The 8866-nt window shown below is 41.5% G+C and overlaps 2 non-coding genes across 2 annotated transcripts; both read left to right on the top strand.

The window, feature by feature from the left end:
* Nucleotides 1–2415: 2415 nt before the first annotated feature.
* On the top strand, nt 2416–2520 carry LOC133316320 (small nucleolar RNA R71). The gene has a single exon (XR_009752186.1). It is a non-coding gene; the product is annotated as a small nucleolar RNA R71 (small nucleolar RNA).
* Nucleotides 2521–8428: 5908 nt separating this feature from the next.
* LOC133316319 (small nucleolar RNA R71) lies at nt 8429–8535 on the top strand. The gene has a single exon (XR_009752185.1). It is a non-coding gene; the product is annotated as a small nucleolar RNA R71 (small nucleolar RNA).
* The last annotated feature ends 331 nt before the right edge of the window (nt 8536–8866 follow it).

The following is an 8866-nucleotide window of genomic DNA, read 5'->3' as shown; positions in this document are numbered from 1 at the left end:
GCTAGATGATCTAGCATTTGGTCAATAAAAGGAAGGGGGAAATGATCCTTTCGGGTGGCATTATTTAATTTCCTGTAGTCTTGACAAATCCTCCACCCAGTTATTTTTTTGGTGGCTATTAACTCTTGTTTGTCATTTTCAACTACAGTAATGCTACCTTTTTTTGGAACGCATTGCACAGGGGCAACCCATTTACTATCTGAGATGGGATAGATTATACCTGCATCAAGCCATTTGATGATTTCTTTTCTTGCCACCTCCTTCATATTGGGATTCAGCCTCCTTTGATGCTCCACAGATGAGTTGTCAGGGTCTTGGAGCAAAATCTTGTGCATGCAAATTGTTGGGCTGATTCCTTTCATGTCAGCCATGGTCCAGCCGATTGCTCCTTTGTAATCTTTGAGCTTTTGTGTGAGTTGAAGTTCCTGTTCATGGGTTAGCAAAGAAGAAATAATCACAGGGAGAGTGTTGTCTTTACCCAAATAAGTGTATTTCAGGTGTTCAGGTAGGGGTTTTAACTCCAAGGTAGGTGGTTGCTCAACTGAAGGCAATTTCGGTCTTTGCTCCTGCTCTGATCGGTTTAAGGATTCAAAGACCCTTTCTTTCCTTCCCTGGGGTTGGTGGAAACTGATGGATGCAAGGTATTCTTCCAGCTCTTCAAAGTCCTTCATGCCTATCTCTGGCTGCAAATGCTCCTGTTGTTCTTCTCTTATGACCGAGTCAAGGATCGAGATGCTAGAGCATTCCTCAGTGTTATCTTCATCAAACTTTATTGCTTTCATGACATTAAACTTCACTTCTTCTCCGTTTACACTTATAGAAAGTTCACCCTTTCTGAAATTTATGATAGCATCACCGGTAGCCAGGAATGGTCTGCCTAGAATTATTGGAACTTCTTGATCTGCTTCAAAATCTAAGACGATGAAGTCAGCTGGTAGAATGAACTTGTCTACTTGGACAAGGACATTCTCAATTTTTCCTTCTGGCTTGGCTATAGATCGGTCTGCAAGTTGAAGAGTGATTGTGGTTGGTCTTGCTGTTCCTATGTCAAGCTGCTTCAAGATGGAGGCTGGCATTAGATTTACACTTGAGCCCAGATCACAAAGTGCCCGACCAAGATAGTTCTTCCCAACTGTACACGGGATGGTGAATATACTAGGATCCTTTAGTTTGGGAGGAATTTTAGTCAGGTACTTGCACGATTGTTGAGAGAGGGCTACGGTCTCAAACTCTTCGATCTTTATTCTTTTTGACAAAATGTCCTTCATAAATTTTGCATACGAAGGCATTTGCTCCAGAGCTTCTACTAGAGGAATGTTTATGTGAAGTTGTTTCATCAAGTCGAGAAACTGGCTAAACTGCTTATCCTCGTGTTGCTTTTTCAACCTCTGTGGAAAAGGAGGCTCAATCGGTTCACTCCTTCTCTTGCATGGGGGAATATAAGTTGGAACTGAAACTGGTTCACTGACTTTTGTTGCTCCAAGGTCTGCTACAGGTGTTGCGTCATCCGGTTTGATTTCAGCATACTCATTGCTCTGGACCTTCTCTTCTGGTCCTGTCTGAGCTTCAAGGTGTGAAGGGTCAGTGGCTTCTTCAACTTCCTTTCCTATGGGCTGTTTTGCTGGTTCGCGCTTTCGAGGTCGTGCCACTATATCTGGGGGTGGTAAAGTCTTTCCATCTCGTAGGCTTATAGCATTACAATGCTCCTGGTTATCCTAAGACGGCTTTTCTGTGTCACTAGGGAGTGTCCCTGGTTGCCTCTGTTTGAGTGCTCCAGCCAGCTGACCAATTTGGGTTTCTAGGTTTCGCATGGCTGCACTGTTCTGATTCATGTACTCCTTGACAGAAGTCTCAAAGGATTGGGACTTCCCTTCACCCTTATCCCAGTTTTGTTGGTTCTGCCTGGGATACGGGGGTCGGTTCTGGTAGTTTCCTCCACTACCTCCAGCATTATTCTGATTCCTCCGGCCTCGGTTATTGTTCCCTTGATAGTTGTCATTGCTCCTGTTGTTGTTGTCATACCCTCCTGCATAGCACACAACAGCTAGATTGTTACAGTCCTCATATTCATGAGGACCTCCACAAGTGGGGCAACTCTGACTTGATTAAGTCAAGAGAAGTTGCTCAGTTGGTTTTTTCTGTTCCATGGGCTTCCAGTTTTTTATAGTGTTCTGGAGCGAAGCCATTTGTGCTGAAAGAGCATCAGCTGAGCTTAGCTCAAGAACTCCTGCTTTCTTAGGAGCACTGTGTCGTGTGGAAGGCCATGAAATATGTTTTTTTGAAAGTTTTTCCAACAACTGGTAGGTTTTTGGATAAGTAAAATCCAAAAGATCTCCCCCTGCAGCTGTATCAACAGTTGCTTTCAATGGTGGGGTTAAGCCATGATAAAACGTGTGAATGATGCCCCAATCAGAAACTCCATGATTCGGGCAAATTCGTATCAACTCTTTAAAGCGTTCCCACGCTTCATACAGACTTTCTCCATCATACATTTGAAAGGAAGCTATATCAGCCCTCACTTGGGCTTGTTTTGCTTGGGAGAAAAATCGGGTAACAAACTGTTCCGCCAATTGCTCCCAACTGGTGATGGAGTTTGGGGGCAATGTTCTCCTCCATTCTTTGGCTTTTCTAGCTAAGGAAAATGGAAAAAGCCGCATCCGCATGTTTTCTTCCGAAATACCATGAACTTTGAAATTATCAACTATCTCAGTGAAATTGTCCAAATGACTGTGAGGGTCTTCCATGGGCAGTCCATGGAACTGACCAGCGTTCATAATCATTTGGAACATTGCAGGTTTTATTTCAAAGTTCGGGATATTCATAGGAGGGGGAACATACCCTCGTTCTGGACCATTTCTGAAGGGAGCAGCCATATCATTCAATGATGGCCCTCTTCCTTCATTCGGTCCTTGTTCAGGCTCATGATTATGATTTTCATTGTTATCATTGTTTACAACCTCCTCCATTGTAATGTTTCTCAACCTTTGAACTCTTCTTCTATTTCTGAAGGTTCTCTCGGGTTCTGGATCAAAAAGTACTATTTCCAGTCCAAGTTTTGTAGGTTCTGTGCTCATACAAATGGAGGAGGTCTATCAAAACAAAAAGACTGCAATTAAACAACAAAAATATTTCCTTAAAAATGCCCTTTCTTGCCAAATGATCCCCGGCAACGGCGCCAATTGCTTGGTCGAACCGAGAGCTGCTCAGGAATATCTTTTCAAAGAGCAAGAGTGCAGAGTAATAATCAGGATTGCCAACAGGACAATCTACTCTGACTAAGAGCAACCCTCTTCAACTATACGCAAGCGTATGTGTCAAGCAATATAGGGTATTGTAGCCCCAGATTTATCGTCCTCAGGGAGCAGTTGTGAAGTAAGAAGCGCTAAAGGAAACTTAATTTGTAAATGGAGCAATAAAAGAAAGTACTATTCTCAGCTAAGCTTCACAAAGAGCAATCTCTGGGCAGCTAGTTAAACAATGTTAACCATTCTGAACCAGATGAGAGCAATGAATGACTTAGCATGGTCATCGAATAAAAAGGCATCAATTTATGTAACTTCTAGAGCAGTCAACGAAATGAAAGTAAGAGCATCAGCTGGTAAAACACAGTTCAGTTATCGTGAGGAAAAGGTTGTGATAGAAGTTTAAGTTAAGATTAATTTCAGAAAAAGTCAAGTAGGTGTTACGGGTTCCATGTTTTCATCCCTTTGCTTAACTCTGCTTGGTAGCATATTTTACAAGTGGATTTTGCTCCTTCCCTTGTTTTGCTATAGGTAAGCAGAGGGTAAGGCCTTACTCTCCACGTTACTCCATAGTACTTGGAGTTATATGCAAAGAAACCATGCTGCCTTCTCAAAAGAGCATGGATTCACATGGCAGTGCTCCCCATTCCAGGTGTTTCTCCCTCCTTTCTTCAGGCTAAACTACCCCAGGATCTTGAGAATGCTCCACACGCCCTTGTCAGTGTTTCATCAACCGAGTGGTCCCGGGATGAGGTTGCCAGCCCAAAGGGTTTCAATAAATCAATAAATTAAACCAAAGAGCAACTCAAAATTCATTTATAAAATATGTGTTCCTTAAAAAGTTATCCTAAGACAAAAGGGATTACTTCTATGGAACCCTCACCTACTTAGAGGAAGTTAGCTCCTAGTGAGCATTTTTACAAAAAGAAAACAAAAAGAAGACGAGTCCTAGGATGGGCACCCCTGATTATGAGGATTGCTTGTTCCTTTTATAGGGTTCTTCATTTGATCTTCATTGTTCCTTTCATCAAGGGTCGTGCTTTGTTGAAATCCTCTCCAATGGTAGCTTTGCTTCTTGCCAGATTGGCCTTAAATGGAAGTGGTCCCCCTTGCTTTTGGCTCCCTTTGTGAGTGGGAGTATCGGATTCAGGGAGGCACCTCCACTCCTTCTGCTGCAGCTGACGTGGCGGCTTTTGATTGCTCAGCTTCTTTGCTTTCGTACTGTAGCAGAGGTAGCACCTCCACCTTCTCTGCTGTGGCTGACGTGGCGGCTTCCCATTGCTTCCTTTGACTGTTGTTGTACTACAGCAGGCTTTCTGCGTAACACTCCTTCTTCTCTCTTCATTTTGTGGTTCCTTCTGATGGGCCTTAGGTGTCCTGAACAAAGCAAACTAACCCAATAGTCATATGTGAAAAAGATAATGTTAAATTTGCTCCAGGTCTACCTTAACTCCCACTTTCGGTATTGCTCTGGTCCACTATTCAAAACAGTTGCTCTATATGGAAAGAAGAAGGTTGAAGGGAGTGATTTATAATCAAAACATGGGTTTTGTGGAACAATTTACACTTAATGGGCCTCAACTCTTGAGGACCATCATGCACCAAGGTATCAACCATTGATTACACAACATTCATCACATCATTTTTCATTAAACTTCCCTATAGGTCGAATTCCTCATGCCACTATACCAAAGGACATTCAATCCAATTCCACACTTTAACACATCATACAACCTATAATTAACTCACACAATCACTCCATAGCTCAATTATTCAATCCTACCATCATACCAATTCACAAAGTATTGAAGGATTTGAAGGAGATTTGGGAGGAGATTTGAATTATTCAATGCCTCTTCAGCCTCTGACTGAACATTCCCCCTTTTGTGTGTTTTTGGGGAAGGTTTTAAAGGAGATTTGGGAGGAAGTTTCTTGCCTCAGTAGCAGCAGAGGCTTCCTTCTTTACTTTGGAGGGATGGGGAACAGATTTTGTAGCTTTTGTGGCTGAGTAGTGAGTGTAGGTTTCTTGATTTTCTTTTTCTCCTGTCTTGGAGCAGGAGCTTCTTTTTCTTCTTCATCATCTTCATCATTGATCACAGCAACATCATGCTTGATGTTGTGATCTTTGAGAAAGGCAGGGGCTCCATCAATGTATGCGTTTATCAGATTATTCCAGGTTCTAAAATCAAGGACAAACCCAGCAACTGGGTTTTCATCCTTGGGAAAGGGTACACCATCTCTTAAACAGAGCTTTGAGATTAAACTAGGAAGACAATTAGTAGTCTTCCTGATTTCCTTTTTCAGACTCTCATAGATGATAGGTACTGCATCAATGGGGATGTTCATCATGATGCAGTAAAATTGAACCTGCAATGCCCACTTCACAGTGGCATCATGGGTTGAGGGAGTCAGGTTGGTGTTTACGAACAAAGCCCAGAATCTGGCTTCGTCCACAAAACTGCCCTTGCTGAGGGCTCCTTTGGCATACACAGGTTTGCCAATGGTTATCAACTTCTTCAATTCCAGCAAAAGCTCAAGGTCTTCTCTCTTCTCTATGTATTCAACGTAAGGACAGTTGCTCACGACTGGTAAAAAGAGCACCTCCTTAATGGCTTCAGGAGAGAATGAAACTTTCTTCCCTTGCACCATCACCTCATCAGGCTGGTTGTCTTTGGGTAGCCTCTTCGCATGGTACAGAAACTCAGCCACCAAAGAAGGGTAAAGCTCTCGCTCTGCTGTTGTAAACCTGGTCCATTTGAGTTTGGATAGGGCATTCAATACGAAGGTGGGCATGGGGGCTTTATTCTTCAAGAAAATGTTCCTCTCTGGGTAGAGAATCACATTATTTTTTATGATTTCTGGTTCCTGTGTGTAGTCAGACACAGGGATGATGGTTACTATGAGTCTGGTCATGGTTGTGGGTTGAGAAGAGATTAGGGCAAAAGACTGAGAAGAGTAATGGAGAATAAGAGGTTCTAAGTTAGCAAGAGAGTGGTAAAGTACGAAAGAGAGAAGATAGGGGTTTAAATAAGCATGCAGAGGAGGGAAAGTGAGAGGTTTATTAAGGATGTGGGGGGTTAAGGATGGAGGTTGAATAAGTAGTGGAGGGGGAACGTTACGAAATGAGTGTTCAGGGAGTAATGGCTAATAACTACTGATGATGGGTGGAGGAGATGGAACAAATTTAGGGCAGAATCATTGGAGAGAGGGAAGAGAGAGGAAGAGCAGTTGCATTAATGGCTGAGTGGACAGTTCCTTTTTCTGAGCACGTTTCAAAATTTGCAATGAGTGCAGGTTTGGTAACAGTTGTGTGGCCTTGAGTGACTCAGCAGGGACAGGCTATGTAGCACCGATACGACACGCGACACATGACACGATACGACACGACACTCTGACACGTCAATCCTAAAAAATTATGGATTTCGACTCGTTGGGACACGTTTTAATATTAAATAATATTTTTAATTTATATAGCGTATATTTCATTTAATATTCAACAATTTAACAAAAAAATGAAACTAAATTAATAATACCTATCAACACGTAATAAAGGTGGAAGCTTTAATAAAAAAAATAGGAACTGAGAAGAGAAAGAGATAATATCAGATAGAGAGATCAAATCATATTAGAGAGAGATCAGAGAGGAGATACAACAAGAGCGTAATAGGAATTGTCAACAATGATGCTGAGATGATCTCTTATTTACTTAAGAGAAAAAAAGACAAATTTTTTTTTTGATATGATCAGGTGGAAGCTTTGTTAATATATTCTAATTTAAAAATAATAATAATTTTTTTAAAAAAAAAATTACGAAAATGACATTTGACCGTGTCGGAACGTGTCGGACACAGTCAAATTCGCGTGTCGAAATGGTCAACGTGTCGGGAATGTTGACCGCGTGTCGCACACCGTGTCAGAACGTGTCGGAGCGTGTCGGACACGACACTCCCTGTTTTTTGAAGTGTCTGTGCTTCCTTGGGGGCAGGTGTTCCTAGCATCCTTATCTTACAAGCTAAGAGAACGTTCCCTTTTTAACCTATCCTACTTAACCATTTTTGCAATCAATTATGAACAATAATACATGTATAAGCATAATATTTACGTCTTTAAATATATATATATATATATTATTAGAAAAGAAATAGATGTATGGGTATATGTGGTTATTGAACCACCCCAAAACTATGTTCCTGTCACGTAACGTATTTTATTTGTTTGGATCAGAGGTGAACATCAGACGTTCCCTCTCTTTTGGGAAGAATGTGGTTAAGTTTAACTACCCCAAAACTTTGTTCTTGTAAGAGAACAAAGGTAACCACTGGGTGTCCTCCTAGTCAGCGCTTAATTTAATGTCTTTAGCTAGACATGTTACTGACCTCTTACTGCTCTGGTGAAGATGTTGATGGAACTTCAGTGTCTCTTGGTAATTTTCCATTCTTTCTGGTGTTCCGACTGGCAGCTATTTGTCCCAGGTGGGATTCAATGTTTCAAACTACTGCATCATTTCTGGTGCATACTCTTTCACATAATTTTCCAATGTACTGATGTGTTGTTCTTCTCTGGGGAACGAAGCATTGTTGGGTCTTCTTTGTGGATCATATGCTCCATTTCCCCCATTATTTCCTTGTTGGTATTGTTGTTGTTGATTGTTGTATGGTCTCTGGTTCATGGGTGGTCTCCATTGAGGATTATGGTTTTGATCCTTCTGCATGGTGTCTCCAGAATTTTGATTATTGTTGCGTCCTGCATACTGATTGTCTCTGGGCTGATTGAAGTTTATATTCCTAAAATTTTCAGCATAACACACCAAGGCTGTGGAAGGACAGTCTATTGAGTCATGCTGATCACCACATGCTGAGCATGGTTCAATTTCAGGGGTTGTAAGTTGTAAGACATCAGCTCTTGGCTGTTCTTTGTCAGCTTTAAGGCTCTTCACTTAATTCATCAGTGCAGCTAGTTGGGCATCCATGGCAGTTTGTTTATCCAACTCTAGTATGCATGGCCTCCTCACTGGATTCATCATTTCTAGTGGCCATTGAAGACAACGTTCTGCAGTACCTTCTATGATCTCATATCTGGATTCAAGAGTTCTTGTGAAAAAATATCCTTCTGCAGCAAAATCTAAATGTGATTGAGAAGTATGGTCAATTTCCTTATAAAAAGATTGTAAAACTCCTCATTTCTCTACCTCATGATTAGGACATTTTCTAATAATGTCCTTATATCTCTCCTATGCTTCATAGAGACTCTCTTCATAAAACATTCTGAAGTTAGAGAGCTCTGCTCTGACATCAGCTTGAAGAGACATAGGGAGAAATCTCTCTATGAACTTGTTAGAGAGTTCTTCCCATGAGTGTATGGATCCAGGGGTAAGGGATTTCATCCAAATTTTAGCTTTTGAGCCCAAAGAGTGAGGGAACAGCCTCATTCTCATACTCTCTTCTGTCACACCTTCTGTTCTAAAATTATCACAAATATCTTGAAAGTTGTTAAGGTGTGTGTAAGGATCTTCTGCAGGGAGTCCATTGAAAATTCCAGCCTCCCTAATCATATTAAACATGATAGGCTTTAACTCAAAGTTAAAAGCTACAACAGGAGGGAGGATTACTCCCCTTGATGGTCTG

The sequence above is a fragment of the Gastrolobium bilobum genome, unplaced genomic scaffold (genome assembly GCF_033153095.1).
Source record: "Gastrolobium bilobum isolate Gb01-03AN ecotype WA unplaced genomic scaffold, APGP_CSIRO_Gbil_v1 utg86257, whole genome shotgun sequence".
In the NCBI taxonomy this organism is placed as follows: domain Eukaryota; kingdom Viridiplantae; phylum Streptophyta; class Magnoliopsida; order Fabales; family Fabaceae; genus Gastrolobium; species Gastrolobium bilobum.
This window is presented reverse-complemented; position numbering and strand designations above follow the sequence as displayed.